Source organism: Triturus cristatus, chromosome 1_1 (assembly GCF_964204655.1).
Source record: "Triturus cristatus chromosome 1_1, aTriCri1.1, whole genome shotgun sequence".
NCBI classification, from domain to species: Eukaryota; Metazoa; Chordata; class Amphibia; order Caudata; family Salamandridae; genus Triturus; species Triturus cristatus.
Window position 1 is genome coordinate 123,602,526 of NC_140579.1, and position 22,233 is coordinate 123,624,758.

Below are 22,233 nucleotides of genomic sequence, written 5' to 3' on the forward strand. Positions count from 1 at the left end.
CCTATCCCTTTGTCTACATTGGCAGATGATGCAAAATTTGGCAGAGATTTGTCAAGGGGGTGCAAAGGAAAAGGGGGCGGGGGTCCCAAGGCGTTTTTTTGCACCAATGCATTTTCCATAGACTTTGTACTCGCATGTAGCGGGCAAACACCCAGTCGGATTCACATTAGTTTAGGCAGAATTACAGATTATGGTGAGCGGATGATCCTTTATGGTCCTATAGGTAAGAGGGGAAAATATTTGTTAAGTTATAAAGTATTTTAACTTGGAGATATCTGTTGCTGCAGTAGTTTCACAACATGTCACGAAAGTACCGCGGTACATGCCGATGACAAGGCATTATGGAGTTGGCTAATGACTGCCTTTACAAAAGTGAAAGGCAGCCATGTTCTTTTAAGGGGACTTTGGCAGAGTTCTGGGTTAGGGCCTTCAATATAGGTAAGTTTTAGGTCTTAGATTTTTTCCTAACACTTTATTATAAGTAGTACGAGGTAGGGAAAATTATTTGTTTTCAATATATTTGAAAAAAAGTATTACGGACTATCGCAGTGCTACATAGGAAGTACTGCGGTACATAAAATTTAAAAAAAAACATTTGTACAAAAATTAAAAATACACTGTACTACTCCATATTTAACAAATAGTGTACTACAGAGCATTTTAAATTTTTTACATATTTTATTCTTTATAAAAAAAGGTTCATGGGGTACCGCTGTAATACCTACACATTACAGTGCTATTTAAAAAAAGCAAAAATAAATAATTTATTAACAAACACTGTAGTTGCTAGGTACCAGTTCAATACACCGTAAACTTAAAAAAATTATATAAACACATTTCCTCACATATTAGCACTAAGTACTAATAGGTAGAGAACAGCGATAAAACCTACTACTTACCTATATCTAAAGCCTTAACCCAGAACACAGGCAAAGTGTTGTAAAAATAATATGGCTGCCTTTTAATTTTGTTGGATGGCAATTAGCCAATCAACTGTGAGCATTCAGTAAGAATCGTCAATGAAAGACAAACACAATGATACATTTACTGCAGTGAAGTTACAGCTTTTTTCAGACTCTTGAGAATTGTACTGAAAATGACACAGCCTTGTAAAGCAATGAAGAACACAACACATCCTGGCATCACAAGATGTAGTGCCAGATGTAACAGAACGTTTTCTTAACAAACACTCTGGGCACAGAGAGAGTTGTGAAGATTTGATCATTGGATTTATTTGTGACGCCACCAGGCAGGGCGAGCCAGGGCGTGCCCGCCGAGGTAGTCTCCACCGCCTGCAACGACCCGGTGAGGCCCCAGCCTCACCGGGTCGTTGCAGATGGGTCCCGCCAGCAGCCCTCCAACCTTAATCGCTCCACAGGTGCCTGTCCAGGGTACTAGGGAGGCACTTTAGACGGCAGGGTCAGGTCTCTCCCCCTCCGCCTCACCCGGCTGTGATGGCTCCACACCAGCCAGCGACAAATGCTCTCTTTTAGCCCAGGTCCGCGGGCTCAGCTGGTCGCGTATACAGGGGTCTAACAGCGGCGGCCGGGGCAAGGCCAAAGGCCCGCAACCGAGTCACCGGCACTTCAACCCCACAGCTCGCCGTGCCTGCTCCGCCGCGGCTCACGCACCTCACGCCACAGAGCAGGCGATTTCAGTGAGCACACCGTCTTCGGAGCCCCACACGCGCCGATGGCAGGAGAGAGACCACACAGCGTCTCGATTCACGGCGCTTCCACCAGGCGGGGATGACACAGCCGGCTCCTCCCCCTGGCGGTCCCACCTACTCCGAGTCCCGGCCTCAGCGTAGCGGGCAGGCCGCAGCGTCCCAGAGGGCGCCCGCTCCTCCGTTCCAGTCGACACAGCTACCGGGGCAGGCGGGGTGAGCTCCGCTACCAGTCGGGCGGTCGGGACAGCGGTCCGGCGTGCCGGATATGTATTCAGGATAGTCGAGGGCTACAACGGGTGTCGGTACTCGCGGACTATGCGGCCATTTTTAGTCCGAGCTTGGCCACGCCCCCCCAGTTAGATGTTATTAAGTGAAATGCAATAGCTAACTATAAATCTAGGAGCTTATAGTGCAGGCAGGGGAGATTGAGGCCAAAGGGGGGAAAGATTACCCAGGAAGATGTGAGTGAAGGAAAAGGGGACATGGACGTTAAACAATTTCTGAATTTGGGACCAAACAAGTTTCCAAAATTGAAAAATTGAAGGGCATTCAAATAACATATGTTTTAAATCAGCAGTAGGGCAAGGACAAGACCAGCATGTAGAGGATGTGTCAGGGGAAAAAGTTACTAGTAGCATCAGGGAAAATAAAATACAGTGACAGATTTAAAAAAAGGGTTTGTGTGGTATTAGCAGCTCTAGAGGTCTTATGGATTTTTGACCATATTTTGTTCCATAGAGGAATTGACCAAACCTGTGAAAAGACCTTTTCCCAAGCTAATTCAACCTTAGTTTTGAGTCTATCCATAGAAAATTGAAAGGATTTGTACAAAAAGGAGGCGGAAGGAGAATTGTTTAATGCAGAGGACACATCTTTATACAAGGAAGGGAGATCATTAATAGTGGGTAGAGATTGAAGATATTGGATGAGGGAAGAATAAAGAAGATTATATTGTGAACGAGAGGATGAGGGTAAACAAAATTGGGATTGAAGATCAGAAAAGGTAGTGGGTTGGTTATCGGCTAAGAGTTGAGAAATCCATCTCAAGCCTCTAGAATCCCACGATTTCCAATACATGGAATGGTTATGAATCCGGAGAGATTTATTATGCCAAATAGGTTGTTGATGAGTAGAGCTGATAGAGGGATAGGAAGACGATAGTATAGGGATCAAAAGTTTACGGGAGTGGGATATGATGGGAGAACGAAGAGAAGCTATGTTAGAAGTGAAGGATAAGATTTCTCAAAAGTCAAAGGGGGCAATGAAGGCGTTTTCTATTTTGAACCAAAGGGGAGGATAAAAAGAACGGTCAGTAGAAATCCAACGGGCCGCTTGTTTTAGTGAAAAAGCATGATACGTTTTGAAGTCAGGAAACCGAAGGCCTCCATTAGATTTAATAACTAATAATCTAATAACTTGACCGGGCTATACTGTAACACCTGATCTATCTCCAAACATGCCCTAGAAGTATGGTCCTTGCTTGATTTTGAGAAGCCAGATGTTTTCTTTATATCAGAAACCTGGTTTCAAGAGTTCTCAATGGTAGACATTTCTTTAGCTTTTCCATTGGATTATCAACTGATTAGGGTGGATCGAAAGGACAAGAGAGGCGGTGGACTAGCCATTGCTTTTAGAGCAAATAGTAAAATTACTATTATTGATTCCCTCAGCACGGACTGGGTAGAAATATGTATTTTTAAAATTAATATTTCAATCAAGGAATCCTGGAAATGTGCCATACTTTATCGCCCCCCTGGCAGCAAAGTGCAATTTTCTAGTCAGCTCATGGAGATAATTGCTCCCCATGTGCTAACCAGCGACAACTTTCTTTTGCTGGGTGATTTCAATCACCATATTGATCTCTCTGCCAACTCACATTCAAATGACCTCATTTCCAGTCTTAGCACCTTAGGACTCTCACAATTGGTGAAAGGTCCTATGCATATAGCCGGTCATACACTAGACCTTTTATTTACAAACTCACACAATATAACGATCGATGCACCCGTGCCTGACTTGTGGACCGACCATTACCTTCTCAAATTTAATATTTTAACTACAACCTCTTGCAATACAAATTCGGCAGCAGAACAAACATGTTATAGACTGTGGAAAAATATTGACCCGGCATCTTTCTGGGCTTATCTCATCTCTCCATTGATGCCAAACACTAACTCAACTAATGATGCAGCTACTCAATTAGATACTGCAATCTGCCAGGCCTTGGATAAAATCGCTCCTAAGAAAAAAGTCAGTCCAGTCATCACTCCTTGTCTAACGAGGCTTTTTCAACCTGTCTTTATTACATTCGCAGGTACCCTTAAGATGGAAGGAGGCCATAGTTAGACCTATTTTAAAGAAACCGAAATCGGATCCTGAACAACTAAACAACTACCGAACCATATCTCTTCTTCCTCTGAGACTTTGATAAATGCTCAATTAATTAAACACCGAGAGAAAAATAAAGTGCTGGATCCATCTCAGTCAGGATTTCGAGCATTCCATAGCACCGAAACAGCCTTACTTGAAGTGGTAGACAGCATCAGACTCTCTTTGGACAATAGGAGGTTATCCATCCTGGTCTTATTAGACCTGTCGGCCGTCTTCGACACCATTTCCCTTTCCATTCTCTTGGATCGTCTGAGAGATGCAGGTGTCGAGGGCCCCGCATTGGCCTGGTTCAGAAGTTATCTAAGTGACCGCACCTCCCGTGTCCAAATTAGAGCTTTCACCTCTAAGAGTCAACTTATAAATAAAGGTGTCCCGCAGGGATCTATCCTGAGTCCGACACTCTTTATTTTATATGTATCTCCCTGGCCAAGATCAATAACGAATCACGGCTTCGACACATTGTCGTATGCCGATCATACACAGATACCAATTACTCTTGGTTCGGATGTCGTCAGTACCAAACATAGGTTCGGATAATGCATGCTGGACATAAACAACTGGATGTCAACTAACAACCTCCAGCTAAATGCCAATAAAACAGAAGTTGTACTTTTTGGCAATGCACAGACGCTATGGACAGCAGACTGGTGGCCCCCTACTTTAGGTACCTGTCCTACTCCAAAACAAACAGCCCGGAATCTCGGGGTAATGGTAGACAACTCACTCTCTATGCGTGATCATGTCAACTATACAACACGTACATGTTACGGGATAATGCATGCTCTCCGTAAAATTTTCAAATGGGTTCCTTTGTCTTCCCATCTGCCATTAATCCAGGGTCTGATTGTCAGTCGCCTGGATTATGGAAATGCTCTGTTGGCTTCCATTAACTCTGAACTCCTTCATAAGCTCCAGGTTCTGCAAAATACAGTAGCTAGACTGGTTTTAAATCTTCCTGCCCGTTCTCCCTCTGCTCCGAGTTTGTGGTTGTTCCACTGGCTACCCATTAAGAAGCGAATAGACTTCAAAATCTGTGGTCTTGTCCATAAAACCCTCAATGGAAAGGGCCCTCATTATCTGGCAACAAAACTAAAGAGTTATCAGCCCTCTAGGACACTTCACTCTGCAAATAAATCCTTACTAATATTGAAGGCCCGAACAGTTAAGTAAGGAAACAAATCTTTCTCGAACCTTGCCCCCACCCTCTGGAACTCATTGCCCATACCCCTACGAACAGAGGTTGAGTACATGAAGTTCAGTAAGTCCCTAAAGACCTGGCTATTTTAACTCTTTTCTTCTCTAGCCATCTTCCTGTCTGTTCCTGAGTCCTCGGGTGATATATGCGCTCTACAAGAAACAGTACATAGACATAGACATTTGTCCTTCAATGAGGGAAGAGCTATATGGGAACGTTTACCTTTCCATAAGAATTTAAGAAGCATAGAATCAATTCTTTTAAAATAATAATCAGGAATATGAATAGGAATCATGGAAATAGTGTATAATATAAGAGGTTATAGTATCATTTTTATTGAGTCTAGACGACCCCACTAATATAAAAACAGGGAATGCCAGCGTGTAATAGTATCATTAAATGTTTTCATTATATAATCAAAGTTCATTTTGAAAGTATCAGATAATAAAGGAGCGAACCATAATCCCAGGTATTTGATCTTTAGAAGGCTGCTAAGAGAAAGCGGAATGTTCAAAGAGGTATTTTTGACATAAAGCATTTAAAGGTAGAATTTCACATTTATCAACATCAAGTCGATGACCAGAAATTTTAGAAAAGGAGGATACTTGTTGAAGGAAGGGAGGATTGAGGCTCAGAACAATATAAAAGAATATCGTCAGCATAAACTGAGAGCTTATCCTGATGAGGACCAAAATAAAAACCGGTAATGTTATCATCCTGTCTAATCTTTGTTAGAAAGGGTTCCAGGGCCAGAACAAATAGTAAAGAGGATAAGGGGCATCCCTGTCTGACACCCCTATGTAATGAAAAATAATCAGAAGTCATACCATTAACAAATATTGATGCTTGGGGGCCGGAGTATAATAAAGAAATAAAGGTAAGAAATTTAGGGGAGAAGCCAGCCCACTTTAAAGCATGAAACATAAAATCCCAACTAATTCTATCAAATGCTTTCTCAGCATCTTAGGCAATGGCAGCCAGGGGGTGATCTAAAGAAGAGGCCTTACTTAGAACATTAAGAAAGACGCGCAAATTGTCTGAGGCAAGCCGCCCCTTGACGAAACCTGATTGTTTCGGGCAAATAAGATCAGGTCAGAATGGATCCATACGAAGGAACAGAATCTTTGCAAAAATGTCAAATGAAATAGGTCGGTAATTCTTGCAGAGAGAATGATCTTTTTTTTTTTGTTGAAACATTTTTATTGTTTTCCAACTCAACAAAGCTCAACAAAGCATCAATCATCTCGCCATCCCCCCCCCCCATCCAGGCAATACCATACATATATCAGCATCCCCTACTCTCCTGGAGATGGCTCAACCTTCCCTCCCGGTCCCCTACCCGCCCTCCCCCACCCCCTGTCAGTGTGCCCCCTTCCCCTACTCCGTACCCGCTTCCGACGCGCCCCCCCTCCCTAGTCAATAAAATCCAGGAGCCCAACCACTCCCTAACCCAACAGAGCCTGCCAGCTAGCCCAGCCAAAAATGTAGGCGGTCAGTGCCCACCTTCTCGCCTCTTCTACTCCCCGCTCCCCACTACCTCCTGCCCGTCAGACCCGCACTCCTCAGCCCCAGCCTTGGACATCAACCCCTGAAGTTCTACCACCAGCGCTTCCCATGCCCGGGCCGTCGCCAGCGCCTTTTCGTCATCTCTCCGGAGGGCCAGTTGCACCCGGAGGGTGCCCTCGGCCCCCGCCCAACGTGCCAACGCCGATCTCCAGCGCAAGAAGTTAGGTCCCCCCCGGGATTTCCAGTGCAGAGTCAGTTCCCTTTTGGCCATTATCAACCCCAGATCATAAAATTTACTAGTAACCTTCGTGCGGCGAGTGTGGGGGAACCACAGCAACAAACAGGTCCCCATATCCGGAGCAATGGAGCGATCAGTGACCTGGTTCAAACAATCCACCACTGCCTCCCAGTAGTCACCCAACAGCGTACAGGACCAAAACATGTGCCGAAAGTCCGCCCCATCTACCCCGCACCGCGGGCACGGGGAGTGCGCACCCCCGAAATATCGCAGTATTTTGGCCGGCGTCAGGTATGCCCTGTGTAACGTAAAAAACTGGACTAATTGGAACCGGGCATTCCTCGTTCCCTTCCAGGACCTCCGCACCAGCGTGGTCCACGTGGATTCAGGGATCTCCTTTCCAAGGTCCGCTGCCCACTTTTCCCTCAGAGCGCCCAGGGGGAGGAGTCTCTCTGTTGACAACCGGCGATAGAGGCAAGTGATGGCCTTATCTGTCCCCGCCGCCATCACTACATACTGGCAACCCGCGGCAGTCGGCGGTTCCGAAAGCCCCATGTTCCAATGCCGCTGGAGGCTCGCCACCAGGGCCGCATGGAGCAGTTAGTCTCCCCGCGGGAGCCCGTAAGAGTCCTGCAAGTCCTGAAACGGCAGCAGTACTCCCTCTCTAAATAAGTCCCCCACCATCTGCACCCCCAGTTCCTCCCAGACCGCTAATCCCGACCAATCTCCCCCATGCGGGAACGCCGTACACATCCCCAGGGGGATCTCCGGGGCATAGGGGTGGACTATGGTGGCCCTCCTCTGGCATCTGTTCCAGCATAACCGAAGGGTGCGTTCCTCCAAGGTGAGCTGGGCGAGGTCTAATCTCTGATGAAGGACTATAAAGGCCAGCACATGGCGCGGTATTAGTCTGCCCTGAGGGCCTTCCGGGCCCCTGTACTCCCTGGCCACCGCCTGCGTGAGCCATTGGAGCTGGGCCGCCAAGTAGTACCACTCAAAATCCGGCGCCGCCAAGCCTCCCTCCGCCCTGGGTCGCCGCAAGGTGGTCAGCGCCACTCGACGCCTGCCCGAGCCCCAGATGAAGCCCGTGGCTAATACCCGCAGCCTCGCGAAAAACGACGCCGGGATCCATATAGGAAGGGTGCGAAAGTAGTAAAGAAGCCGTGGCAGCGCCACCATTTTCAGGAGCGCCACTCTCCCAGCACACGAAAGTGGGAGCGAACTCCAAAACCCCATGCTACCCCGTAGGCCTCGAAGTGCCCTACCAACATTCCCTTCCAGCAAATCAGCCTGGGTGTGGTAGATGTTAACCCCCAGATAACGGAGACAGCTACTCTCCCATCGGATATTGCCCAACTCCCGCGGGGGTCGTCCCCCCTGCGACAACGGGAACAAACACGTCTTACCCCAGTTGACTTTAAGCCCAGACAGCCGACCAAACTCCTCCAAGAGAGCAACCGCTCCTTCCAGCGCTCTCTCCGCATCCGCCAAAAACATCAGCAGATCATCTGCATAGAGGGAGATATAGTGCGTATCCTCCCGCAGGGAAGCAGAGAGAATGATCTTTATCCTCTTTAGGGATTAAGCAAATCAGAGCTTCTTGAAACGTACCGCGTGAAGAACCCGTATCAAGAAAAGATTGGAATAAAAGTAAAATATTTGGTAAAAGAAGTGGTGCAATATGATTATAGAATTCAATGGTAAATCCATCAGGGCCAGGGGTCTTCCTGCGTCGTAAAATTGAGACAGCGCGGGAAATCTCTGCTAGTGAAATATCAGATTCCAAAGATCGGAAATCGACATGATTGGATGGAGGGGAAGAGATGGATTGAAAGTAGGAGAGAAGATCAGCCGAGTCTGATATGGTTTCCGGAGTACAAAGGTTTTTATAAAAAGTAACAAATTCATTTAAAATATCCTTATATTTAAAAAGAGAGACACCGGAGGAACTTTGTAAAGATTCTATTATTGTTCATTCTTTTCTCACTTTCAAATAATTAGCCAACAATTTTCCCATCTTGTTTTGACCTCCATAATAACGAGAGCTACTTTTTAATAAATAGTAGATAATCTGTTAAAAGTAAGTTTAGCGTCAATAAGATCCTTCAGAGAGGATTCAGTGTTGGAGTGATAATACGTATATTCAAGTTGTTTAATTTTGATAAGTAATTAGGAAGATTGAGCTTCTATGAATTTTTTCTTCTGTGAAACAAAATTAATAATAAAACCTCTAGCAGCAGCTTTTAAAGAATCCCAAACCATAACAAAGGGGGAATCGGGAGTGTGATTAATAGCAAAAAATTCAGTAGAAAAAGAGTTACATTTTGGAAAAAAAAATGGGATCAAGGAGTAAAGAGTTAATAGATCGCCATCTTCCTGGGTGTGGAGAAAAAGGGATAAGGTCAATATCTACAAGTACAGGGGCATTGTCGGAGATTAAAATAGAGCCAATTTCAGAGTGAATGGCATGTTGGGCTAATGGTTTACTTAGAAAGAGATAATAAATACCGGATTAGGAGTGATGTGAGGGAGAGTAGAAACTATATTCTCTAAGGTCAGGATGACATAGTCTCCAAATGTCTACTAAGGCTTTGTGACTGATAGAGGCGGTAAACTGTGAGTGCATTTTAGAAGGAGAGAATTTAACTTTAGAATGTCTATCTAAGATAGGATCAAGGATTTGATTACAGTCGCCACCAAAAGTTATATAATCATCATCAATTAAGAGCAGCTTTTCAGATACACTAGGCCAGAAAACCTTGTCAACTCCACTGGGAGCATAAACATTTAAAAATATCAACAGGAATCTTATCAACAAGAAGTTTAACAATCACCCAACGACCATCAACATCACTTTCTTGATGAACAATAGAAACATGTAACTTTTTATGGCATAAAATTGGAACTCCGTTTTTCTTACCCATAGCAGGAGAGTTGAATACATGACCCACCCAGCACCGCTTTAATTTTAGAGCTTCATCCTTGGAAATATGGGATTCCTGGAGTAGAAATATATCAGTTTTTAACTTGGCTAGGTGAGAACACCCGTTGCCTTTTGATAGAGTTATTTAATCCTTTAACGTTCCAGGTGGTAACCCGAAATGTGATTGATTGAAAAGGAAGTGTGAACAAGTATTATGCCTACTAAAACAAAAATAAAAATTGTTTGAAGAGAATAAAGGAGAAGGTAGAAAAAAGGTTTGAAAAATTGGAGTAGGAGAGAGGAACAAAGAAAGGAAAGAGAAAAAGATAGAAAAGTAGAGCAAAAAGGAAGACAAAAAAGTGACTAGGAAAGAAAAAGAGAAGTAACAAAAGGAAACAGGAGAAGATATAGCAACAGGAGACAGTACAAGTCATGTACAAGATGACTGAAAACATACCTACAGATACAAAACAAGAACGGGGGTGACGACGCCAGAAGACGACGACGACAGCAGTGAAACTCCACCGAACACCCGAAGAACTATATCAAGACTGCAACATAACAGGAGGGACAACAAGGAATGGGGTTGAAGGAATATAATACCTGTAAATAAAAGAAAAGAAAATTAATACAAAGGGACATAATAGTCTGGAGGGGAGCAAAATATGAGGAAAAAATATAGGGTGAAACACACTATTGAAACAATACAAAGGTTTAAACAGAACGGCGATCATTGCAAAAGTACGACAAGAAAACAACTACAAAATATGAGGAAGATACAATAAATTAAGAAAGTCTTGAAGTGTCCATAACATCTGCTCCATGATGACGGAGGAAATCCTGTATAGCCATTGGATCTTCAAACGTTGTAGTCTTGTCTTTGAAGGTAACCTTGAAGTGGCAGGGATGAAGAAGCCCAAATCTGGCATTAATGGCACGTAGTTGAGGGCGAAGATCAAGAAACTTCTTCCGGCGATCTGCTGTAGCTTTAGCGACATCCTGTGAGAGAAATAAATGGTGACCTTCCCAAAGGTTTTGTTTTTTTGACTAAGCGGCTGACAAGACTTGTAGAAGGTCAGTATATTGTAGAAACAGCATAACACCACAGGGTTTTGTAGATACTTTCGGACCCAGTCTGTGTGCCCTTTGGATGTTTAGGGAAGAAGAAGCAGGTAAGTCCAAAAGTTTCGGAAGAAAAGACTGAAAAAAGGCAGTTGGGTTGGATCCTTCAATGTGTTCCGGAAGGCCATAAAGTCTAAGGTTTTTTCTGTGGTTACGATTTTCCAAATCTTCTGACTCTCTTAAGAAGGGATATATCCTACTCCAAGGAAGAAATACGAGAACAGGCGGCCTGTATAGATTCCTTTGCTTGTTCCACAATGAGTACACGTGAGTCTAAAGAGGACCATTTATCATGCAAAAAATGGTAAAGTCTTGTTGGTCTCTTCCATGAAGGGTTTAAGGGCACGAATCTCCTCAAGGATTAAGTCCATAGAAGACGAAGAAGCTCCTGGAGAAGGAGGATCTTTCTTTGGATGTTTGGTAGAGGTTGTTGGCAGTTTGCTTAAGGTGTGTGTTTTAGGAATCGTGCCAGAAGGAGAGTTGGATTTCTGTGACGGTAGGTCCTCCATGTCTTGAAAATTAGAGTCAGAGTCGGAACATACAGCAGGTTTAGTGGAAGTAGAAAGTTTAAGGTTCCGCAATCTCCCCATAAAAGAAAAAATACGGTGGAGTTTAATGAAAAAGGGACCAAACTCTTAGAGACGTAGTTGAGGATTTTAGATTCGAGAGCGGGACCCTCAAAATGTAAAAGCCAGAGTTATGGTAGTCAAAAATAGCCTCTTACAAGGGAGATGAATGAGCTAAAAAAAATAACTAATTGAAAAGCCGCAGAACCCATGACAGTAACAAGCTTTAGTGAAAAATTCACCTCAAGGAAAAAGTAACATTGAGGGAGGCACTTAGTGAGGAGACGAACCGCAGGAACTGTGAGGAAATGATGGAAGTAAAAACAGTAGCATTTGGTAAAACAGTACGGAGCAACTCCCACAAAGTACATTCGAAGGGAAAGTTCATAAAGTCTCATGAGGTGGAGATAAGTTTCCGAGTAAGCATTATGAGGAACGACGGGCGCGAGAGATAAAACAAAATGGCAGCTGTTGTGAAGAGGGCCGAGTTGCACCGTATAATTAACTCAGCATACGGTGAAAAACACTAAAAAGGATCCCAGGTGCTCACCACATTATGAGATAATGATATCTGGTCCCGGGGGTCAAAACTGCAGGGTATTTCCGGTCCAAGACGTCTGATATTGGGAGTCGGTGAAGGAGCTCCGCAACTACGCCGCCATCTTGTGCGGCGCGCAAGCCACGCCCCCAACTCCTACAAGTATTTGAAAATGATCCTGCAGCAAGGAGCAGGATGGATAGTATTTAAGTTAATCTGTCTATAGGCAATTGAGGTAAGTAAGTGTGACTGTGGTTGGTGAGTGGATGCTCTGATGACATTTGTTTTAAGTCAACTTTAACAAAGAATGTAAAAAAAGCACATACAATTATGTTTGTCTTTGATTTTGCCTTGAAATAAAAAATATGATTTTTCTCATGTACTCTCCTTGTTGTTGAAGAAAGGGCCAAACAGTATCTGAGCAATGTAAGCCACATACGATTCATGGATGCTCAATCCCTTTGCTCAAAGCTCCGGTTTTGAAAATAAAAGGGGAGGCGCAATGTGCTCTGGTGTGGCTTTTTAATTTAAAAACACCAATTAAATAGTCGAAGTGAGCAGAAAAAGTTTGCATGAAGAGTAGAACTGTCCAGTAATTGTGTTAATTGCATCTATTAAACACAAAAATCTACAAAACGTCACCACAAGAGACTGACAACAAAGCTGACCGTCCCCTCCACGGTTTGGAGCTATTCCCATGATCTCAAAGTCTCCCGCCGGCGGGCTCCTGCTCGCCACCGTGGATGAGTAGTTCCAGGAGGGCCCGGCTCCTGCTCGCCACCGTGGATGAGTAGTTCCAGGAGGGCCCGGCTCCTGCTCGCCACCGTGGATGAGTAGTTCCAGGAGGGTCCGGCTCCTGCTCGCCACCGTGGATGAGTAGTTCCAGGAGGGTCCGGCTCCTGCTCGCCACCGTGGATGAGTAGTTCCAGGAGGGCCCGGCTCCTGCTCGCCACCGTGGATGAGTAGTTCCAGGAGGGTCCGGCTCCTGCTCGCCACCGTGGATGAGTAGTTCCAGGAGGGTCCGGCTCCTGCTCGCCACCGTGGATGAGTAGTTCCAGGAGGGTCCGGCTCCTGCTCGCCACCGTGGATGAGTAGTTCCAGGAGGGTCCGGCTCCTGCTCGCCACCGTGGATGAGTAGTTCCAGGAGGGTCCGGCTCCTGCTCGCCACCGTGGATGAGTAGTTCCAGGAGGGTCCGGCTCCTGCTCGCCACCGTGGATGAGTAGTTCCAGGAGGGTCCGGCTCCTGCTCGCCACCGTGGATGAGTAGTTCCAGGAGGGCCCGGCTGCCGCTTGTATTAACCTGATCGGGATGCTGCCCAGAGGGCATCCTCAGTTGGGTCAAGTAAGTCATCCCTGCGGCTGGCTCCATCGGCCGCCCCCTCCCCTACCAATGAGGACAGCAGCTTTATTTACTCCGGCCCTTGTTTTCATAGTCACCAAACATGAAGGACACCGCTCGATAATGAACTGTCTGGCTAATTAGGGGAAGTCGGCTACTTCTCAGGAACCGGAGTCCAAGCGAATAAACGCTGCACATTTGATGGCATATTGCGTGCCAAATCTGATATGATACCTCTGATATACTTGTACCCCCTTCTTGAATTGTAAAACACAAGGCGAAAGCACTTCACTGCAGCCAATCTCAATCGAGTAGAAAATGTTGATTTTTTTTTTTTACTATTTTGGATTTTTGGGGCCAATTAACACTACTTCCACCAGATGTCAGTCTTCCTTTGGGACACTTTAGACTGCCAATTTTCTTGGGATATATGATATATATTCGGCATCTTTTCACAGGTTGCTTTAAGGTGCTTGGAAACAGGGCCAGTAATTACTGTGAAGTCTCCTGGAGTTACCAGCAACGTTAAGGTGGTATAGGTAAAAAAAATGTCTCCACCCTGATTAAGTTTAAACAAAGAGATTTATTTTTTAAAAAGAAATGCAACCAACTGTACATAATCAAATAAAGTTACAGAATATTGATTAACAATAATTGAGTTAATAACCTATAATGAAAAGAGAAAGTGTAAGAGAGACCAAATAGTTGCATTTTCGAAAAAAATAATTATAATGACTGTGGAAAGAAAAGAAGAAAATATAAAAGATACAATAATAACATGGTAAATGTGTGATCAAGCATAGGAAAAACTCAGTATACTTTAAAGAGATATCAACCTTATAAAATGTAACAGCTGTAATAATGCTTTAAAGAGGGGAAAAGGGGGAAAGGAAATTGTATAACAATAAGTAATAAAGCACCTAAGATAACAGTAAAAAACATTTCATGGAGTCTTGGGAACTTCTTCTATTCGAGGGTGGTGACGGGAAGATTTTTTGTGCAGATGTGTCAGGGAAAATAGTGACCGGGGACCAAATATGTTCTCTTCAGAAGTAAAGACATAGGTGAAACATATGCACGAGCTAGTCAATGATTATAACAGACACTATACCACCAAGCCTGAAAAGAAAGTTGCGCAGATAGTTTCCAATTTATTGTTATTTGTTGGAAAGCAATTGCAATTAATAGTCAACAACATCTGTGGAATAAGAAAAGGGGAGCCAGTGTCCAGAAAGGGTGCCTTTAATCAAAATTGATGTGTCAAAGGACAAGAAAAAAGCATGTCAAATAAGTCGGCCCGAGGATTATTGCAAGACCAGCAATTTGGGGCGGATGTAGAATTATATTTATGTAGGGTCAATGGGGTAAACATAAGTTGGTTATAAATTAAGAAAAGCGTTTGTGTCGTACTTGCTGATCTCAAAGTCTTACGGAGTTTTAACCATATTTTATCCCAAAAAGCAGTAGACCATGTTATATGAAAGTCACGTTCCCATTGGTGTTCTATGTTAGCTTTAGGTCTATCTACGGGAAGGGCAGTGAGAATCTCATATAAAGAGGAAGCGTTAGGTTGGGTGCTTAGAACAGGAAGAATATTACAGTAAGGTATTGAAGAGGGTGGTGTGGAAGATATTGAAGATAAGGAAATTGAAAGATTGTAGATCAATAATTTAAATTTAGTATAAATAGATTTTGGCAATTTGTAGAGAGATTGTGCATCAGAAAAAGCGAGAAAAAGTATAATTGGAATAAAGTTGATGAATCCAGAGGAGACCTTTGTTTCGCCAGGTTTTCCAAAAATTGGTCTTCTTGTTGATTTTAAGGAGGTGATTATGCCGGGTGGATGAATTAAGAAACTGATCTTTGCAAAAGAGATGCGAAATCAGAAAGGAGTGAAATAGCTGATGGGAAGTTTTATTGGTAGAAGAAGATAAAAATCGGGTTTTATGAGTAAAAGTAAAAGATTCGGTAAAAGAGAAAGGAGACATGAAAGAAAGTTCAATATCTTTCCACACTGGAGAGAGATTAGATATGGATTGGTTAAAGGAATTAGAAAGTTGCTTAAGAAGAAAAGCAGTGTGATAAAGATGGAAATCTGGAAAATTGACTCCACCTTGTGATTTAGGACGCTTAAGCATGGTTAGGGATAGGCGTGCCTTCTTTTTATTCCATAAGAATGTAGATAAAATAGAATTTATTTTCTTGAAGACATGAGAAGGAAAACCAAGAGGGATATCAAACTGTTTGTACTGTTGGTAGAATTCAAACACGGATCGGATGAAATCCCAACGCCTACAGACGGTTCTACTCTTGAGGGTAAGTATAATGCTTTTAGGTGGATTTGGGGGCAAAGATGGGAGAACACAAGTGAGAGGAATAAATTGTCTCTTCGGATATCAATAGATAGAGTCTGAGTCTGGCTCTGGCAGGGTGTTCACATCACCTGGAATACAGGATTGCATTACAACTGCTATCCCAAAGTTAGCCCTTCAATGAAGGAGTTAACTATATACATTGTAGCAGTTTTCAAGAAAAAGAATCTACATGCAGGTGAGATTAAATATCCTGCAGAGAAGCACTGATGAAAACTCTGGTGTGCATCAATACAATCTTGGAGTTCCATCTCCAAACGGAAGAGAATTGTGCAAATAGTCGAAATGGGGATATAACTAAACCCGAAAAAGTGACACAATAAAAAGGCCAAGTGAAACCATCCAATGACCAGCAGAATCCATGCTAACAAACATGCAGTGATGCCAGGTGAAGGTGAGCTCTGCTTAATGTATTCTTATACTGTTACTGCCCTCCTCACCTGGAACTGCATTTGAACTAAAGTATTAAGAACATCACTGTAGACTGGAGGGCTTCCTCCTACATGTGCCCCAGGCACCACCTCCTATTATCCATGCCTACATGGCCCCGGTCTGTGTTGTTTTTGTGATATTTGCCGCTGCCTGTTTATATAAAGTACCCCACCTTGGTAAAAAAAAAATCAATGGCGTCTAGAAAGATAGTGAAAGCAATGAGGTACTGCAACGTTAATGGAAATAATGTTACGAGATTGTGTAAAACAAAAGACTGAATATATACCCTCTATTCGTAAACGTGTGCACTGTCAATTTGTGCTATACTGGTGGCCTCGCTTACACATTAGCTCACGTGTTATACGATCCAATTATTGGCTTTCCGAGCGGCAGTTTACAGCTACCACACGAGGTAATCATGTCACCTTATACACTTATGTCATTAATGATCTTTACAGCCCTATCGTTTGGTGCAATTGCCACCTAGTTGCTAGTATCCGCTTATACATTGATAAAAGCATAGAGGCATCAACTTACAGTGTTTGACCCCTCTGGTGTATGAGCATTGCGATTTAATTTTATGTGTAAGCGAGGCCACTAGAGGGGGGACTGCTACAGGAGGAGCTCGTAGAGAAGGCGGTCTCTTTTACGTACAAAACCATAAACAACAACATGCCAGACAAATTGGGTAGGTTGCAGTAAAAATGGGAGAAGGACGTGGGACTTTTAGAGGATGATGACTGGGAAGCGGCTCTAATGCACCTGAGGGAGATAGCCATCAAAGCTAGGCTGCGCTTTGTCCAATATAACATTTTACACAGAATATACTATGACAGTGAGACATTACACAAGATGGGCTGGTCAGAGACACCATACTGTTAACTGTAGAGAAGTTAGGGGTGATTTCTATCACATGATATGGGCTAGCCCCACTATACAAGCCTATTGGAAGGCTATAACTAGAGTGTTGGGGACGAATCTGAGGTATCACTGCTGGTCGATGCTGGTTTTGTTCTGGGTATCCCGAGCGAGGTTGACATTAGTAGGGCCCAATTACTAGTCGCCTCCATGGGTCTGGCTGTGGCCAAGCGAGATGTGGCTAGATGATAGGGAGTGGAGGAGAATCCCACGAAACAGGAATGGACAAAGGGGATGGACCTTTTATGGCTGCTGAACTACTACATAAGTGAACACGGGCTGCCCTAGAAAATTCTGTAAAGTCTAGGGTTCATGGAGCCCTTACTCTGGGTTGGATCTCAGGGACACTGCACATGAATCCGCACCAATGACCGGTGATGTTGACACTGTTACACACAGGGGTCTTCCTCAGTCAGGAGCATACTTTGATGTCCTTGTTTCTGGGCTCGAATGTGAAGATAGGTTTCACAGAGTGTCAACATTCTTTAATAACTCCAACACGGTACACCGGGGATGTTGGGATGTGGTCATTGGTGGCTTAGTTTTAAGCGTCTGAAGTTACGGTTTTGATATCTGTATCTAAAGCAAAAAAATTTGAGGCTACAGACTGACGTGAAAGGGTACAGGCCATGAACTGAAGGACCAGTCTCAGGATGCCACCACTTAGGTGGCAGAAATAATAGTGGCAGAAGGGTGTCTATCACCTGAGGGAAAGCTCAAGGGCAAGTGGGGAACTCCTTACCAGCCCGACAGCTGGAAGGGAGGCCTGTCCAGGGACCTAGAGTGAAACCTACACCTGCCATAGATAGTAAGGGCCTAGCTGTCAGTGTCCTGTGTTTGTTATGTGCCTTGTGGGCAGAGTTTTTCCTTGGGTGGGGGCATAAGTTTGACCCGGAGGCAGAATGGCCATATTTCATTGTTGGGCCATGGTGGCGGTGTCTGCCTAGTGGAATACCTCTGTGAGCAAGCTGAGGCTAGGAGCCTCACTATTGGAGTCTGCAGATGTTATGTTATGTTATTGAGTTTTATATAGCGCGGCAATTACCCGGAGGTGTCCTGGCACTTGTCTAAGAAATCCTGAGGGCCCTAAGCCAAGGGCAATAGAGGTAAAGGACCGGAATTAGTCCTTACGGAACAACCAGGACTTCAGTTCCCTTCTGAATGACAGAAGATCCGTCATGGTCCTAAGATATGGAGGGAGTTCATTCCAGGCTTTGGCAGCCCCATAGATAAAGCTCCTGCCTCCCCATCGGGCTTTCCTGATACGTGGGACTTGAGCCAGATTGGCTTCTTTAGATTGAAGGCTTCTACCCGGCACATACCAATGTAGTTTGTCCTTTAAAAATTTCGGACCTAAGCCATGCAGTGCCTTGAAAGTCAAGGTCAGCGCCTTGAACTGGATCCAGCTGTTAACCGGGAGCCAGTGCAGGGCTTTTCTTCCCAAGGACGCCGATGCGAATCTAGAGGTGCCCGTAAGAAGACGGACTGCAGCAATCTGCAGAATCTGGAGTTTACCTAGAGCCCTGCATTGTGCATTTAGATACAGCCCATTGCAATAGTCCAACCTGGCAAGTACCAACCCCCTGACCAGCATATGTCTGCTGTCCTGGGGTAGCAGGAGTAGCACTTTCCTCAGCATCCTAATGGTGTACATGGTTTTGGTCGTCACCTCCTCGATATGATAGTCTAAGGTTAATCTATTGTCAAGGATTATGCCGAGGTTTTTTGCTTTTATAGCCGGAGCTGGAAGCGTGCCCATAGAGTCAGGCCAGCAGGCCGGGGTCCAAAAATTAGAGATATTTCCAAACAAAATGACTTCTGTTTTGTGTGAATTCAATTTAAGGCAGTTCTTTGCCATCCAACTCCCTACCGCTAGCATACATTCCCGCAGACGGCTTTCTGTGTCAATCTCCCCCCCCTGGAGTCAGAGAGACCACAATTTGAGTATCGTCTGCGTAGGATGTGATACCAAATCCGTAGGCGCTAATAACTGGTGCCAGTGCACTTACATAAATATTAAAAAGGGTGGGGCTAAGTGATGACCCCTGAGGGACACCACAAGGAGTGGCGAAGGAAGTCGACTGAAATTCCCCCAGGGTAACCACTTGCTCCCTGTTAGTGAGGAAGGATCTGATAAGGTCCCAGGCTTTTCCGCCAATGCCACATGTTTTTAGGCGATTCAGAAGTATCGAGTGGTGGACCGTATCAAATGCTGCTGACAAGTCGAGCAGGATCAGCGCTGCTTTCCCTCCTTGATCCACAGCCTCTCTGATTTCTTCTGTAGCTTTAATCAAGGCGGACTCCGTACTGTGGCATGGCCTAAAGCCATATTGCGTAGGGTCGAAAGCTTGGGTATCGGCCAGGAAGAGGCTAAGTTGCCTATTCATGATTTTTTCGACCAGCTTAGCAGGAAGAGGGAGTCTGGCAATCGGGTGAAAGCTGTTGGGGTCATTTGTTGGCAAATTAGTTTTTTTTTAGAAGAGGTAGGATTGAAGCAATTCTTTTGCAGTGTTTTTAGAGTCTAAAATCTGAGCTGCAAAATATGTTTGTTTTGCTGATGCAATAACATGTTTATAAGTTTGTAGGCTGTTTTTATATGCCTTGCGCTCGGACTCGTTGTAATTGCTCCTCCAGGCACGTTCGAGTTTCTTACAATGTGCCTTTTGAGTTCTAAGTTCCTGCGAGTACCATGGGGCGGAAGGCTGTGCTCTCTTAGGCCGCAGTACTTTGGACGGAGCTAGACTATCACATGCCCGTTGCAGCCAGCCTGTATAGTATTGACAAGCGCTATCCATGTCATCCAGCGTACAATTCGTTGGAGAAGATAGCATCTTGTTAAGGGAGAGTTCCTCCACCCTATTCCAGGCTTGGATTTTTATGTGTTTTTTTCGGCTAACAGTTTCCTTGTCAAGAGTGTCAAGCCGTATCTCAAATTGAACTGCGGCGTGATCGGACCAGGTCAGTGGGAGAAGGTCCTGGAAAAGGAGATTGCTGGAGTTGGAAAAAATCCCATCCAGGGTATGCCCTCCCCTGTGCGTCGGTCCTTTCACCCGTTGTCTGAGATCAGCTGCCATCATAAGATTGTGCAGAGCAATGGTATCCCCATCCTCTCTTGCTTCAAGGTGGAAATTAAAATCTCCCAGGACTGTGAAGGTACGGGAGAGCAACCCCTCCTCCAGTAACGTTCCTACGGAGGCCAGGAAAGGGTTTCGAATCCCCGGTGGTCTATATACCAAGCAGCCCTTAAAGGACTGTTGATGGGTGAGAGAAAGATTAAAAAATAAGGCTTCGCACGTGTCTATAGGGATGGGTTGGAAGGAAGCTTTGATGGACTGGTGGTAAATAACCGCCAAACCTCCGCCTCTCCTTAAAGGTCTATCCATGTTGTAAGAGAGGAAGTCCGGTGGAGTGGCCTTGACCATGTCAGGCCCTGCAGATGGATCGGTCCAAGATTCTGTTATAAAAGCTACTTTAATCTCTAGTTCCTCCAAAAGTCTGGCACACTCAAGGCTGTGCTTAACTAGCGACCTGGCGTTAAGCAAAATACATGCTAAGAAGTCTTCCTTTTTAGTATCAGTTTTTCCAGTCTTCCCTTTTGTAGTGTGAATGGGAGAGTTGAAAATCTTTGGAATAAAAGTAGCACAGCCTGAACAATAATTAGGAGGAGATGAGGGCAGCTCCTTCAGGGACAAACAATGACAAGTTGGGGTAGTCCCTTTTCTCAGGTTCAGCAGAGTGCGTGAGTCATATCTGCGGACTGGCTGGACACCCAGCTCAAAAATAACAGCATTCCTGGCACTGGGCGCTGAGCGGGCTCGGATGGGTGCAGACGGGCTTGCCTTAGGCGCGCTTTCGGCGAGCCAGCGGCGCGCGTCCGCTGCGCGCTCGCGCCAGGACACCTCTTTATACGCGGTCAGGGTGACTAGCCCGCTGACCTGCGTACACCTAAGATGGCGGCAATAATCGGAAGCCTGTCTCGTAATTCATACACGCCCCCACCAAGTTTTAAAACCAGCACAAATTACCACACCAAAAGTTAAAATCAAGAGCAGCAAGCAATCAATTAAAAGAAATGGTCGAAGTTAGTAAATGTCCAAATAGCAAGAAAGGTGGAAATGGCAAGAAAAAATGCTCACGAGTCTCACAGTTGTGCTCCCGGCTCAAGCCTCAGGAGTTTTTTAGACCTTTTTGAGGGGAAGGGTTCCCAGTGGGCCAGTACAGTGGCAGAGGAGGGTGACAGAGGGATACTTCCGGGTTCAAGAGGCAAAGAACAGACAAAGGCCACTGCAGAAGAAACAAATGGTCCATCATCTGAGCATGAAAACCAACAAGTTATTGATTAGGCAACCCTAGCTTTTGTCTAAGGGAGGAGGGGAGGGGTAGTGTTGGAAATTTGCCCTTACGGCAGGGTCACCCTGGATTTTTTTTGTCTTTGTATTGTTTTTAGGTCTCGCCTGAGCCAGCGCGCATGCGCTGCAAGGCATTTTGTAAGGGCTTCCAACTGGGACCACACGCTCCTGCGTTTTCTTTTTTGCTAACAACCTATTGGCCTTTGCTTGCGTCTTTTCTAAGAAAGTCAGCACGCAGGCCAAAGGGGTGCATGTCCCACCTTTGCATCCGCCCAGGGCTTGCGAGAGCGAGCATCAGCTGTTTACAATTGTCACCCATGGGTTAATTGAAAACAGATGGCTTTTAAAAAAAATGTATTTTAAGGGCATGGGAGGATTAAGTGAGTTATGCGGAATCACAGGATGCTGAGCCGACACCCAGACTCTAACCCTGTTCTCCAGTTCCAAAGGCGGCAGCTCTTGCCACAATTCTATGTTCTCTCCGTGACTCGCGTTCTACTTTAAAAGTAACGGGTCCACGCAATCGTCCGAAGTGCGCGCTGCAGCTGAATGAGTAATTGACTCACTTTCCTAAATGGTGACCTTGCTCCTGTCACTCTAATTACAGTGTGTAGGACTAGTATTTGGGACTTCCCGCTTTTGGCTAGTTATTGATTTAAAACGTCAAGTAAACTC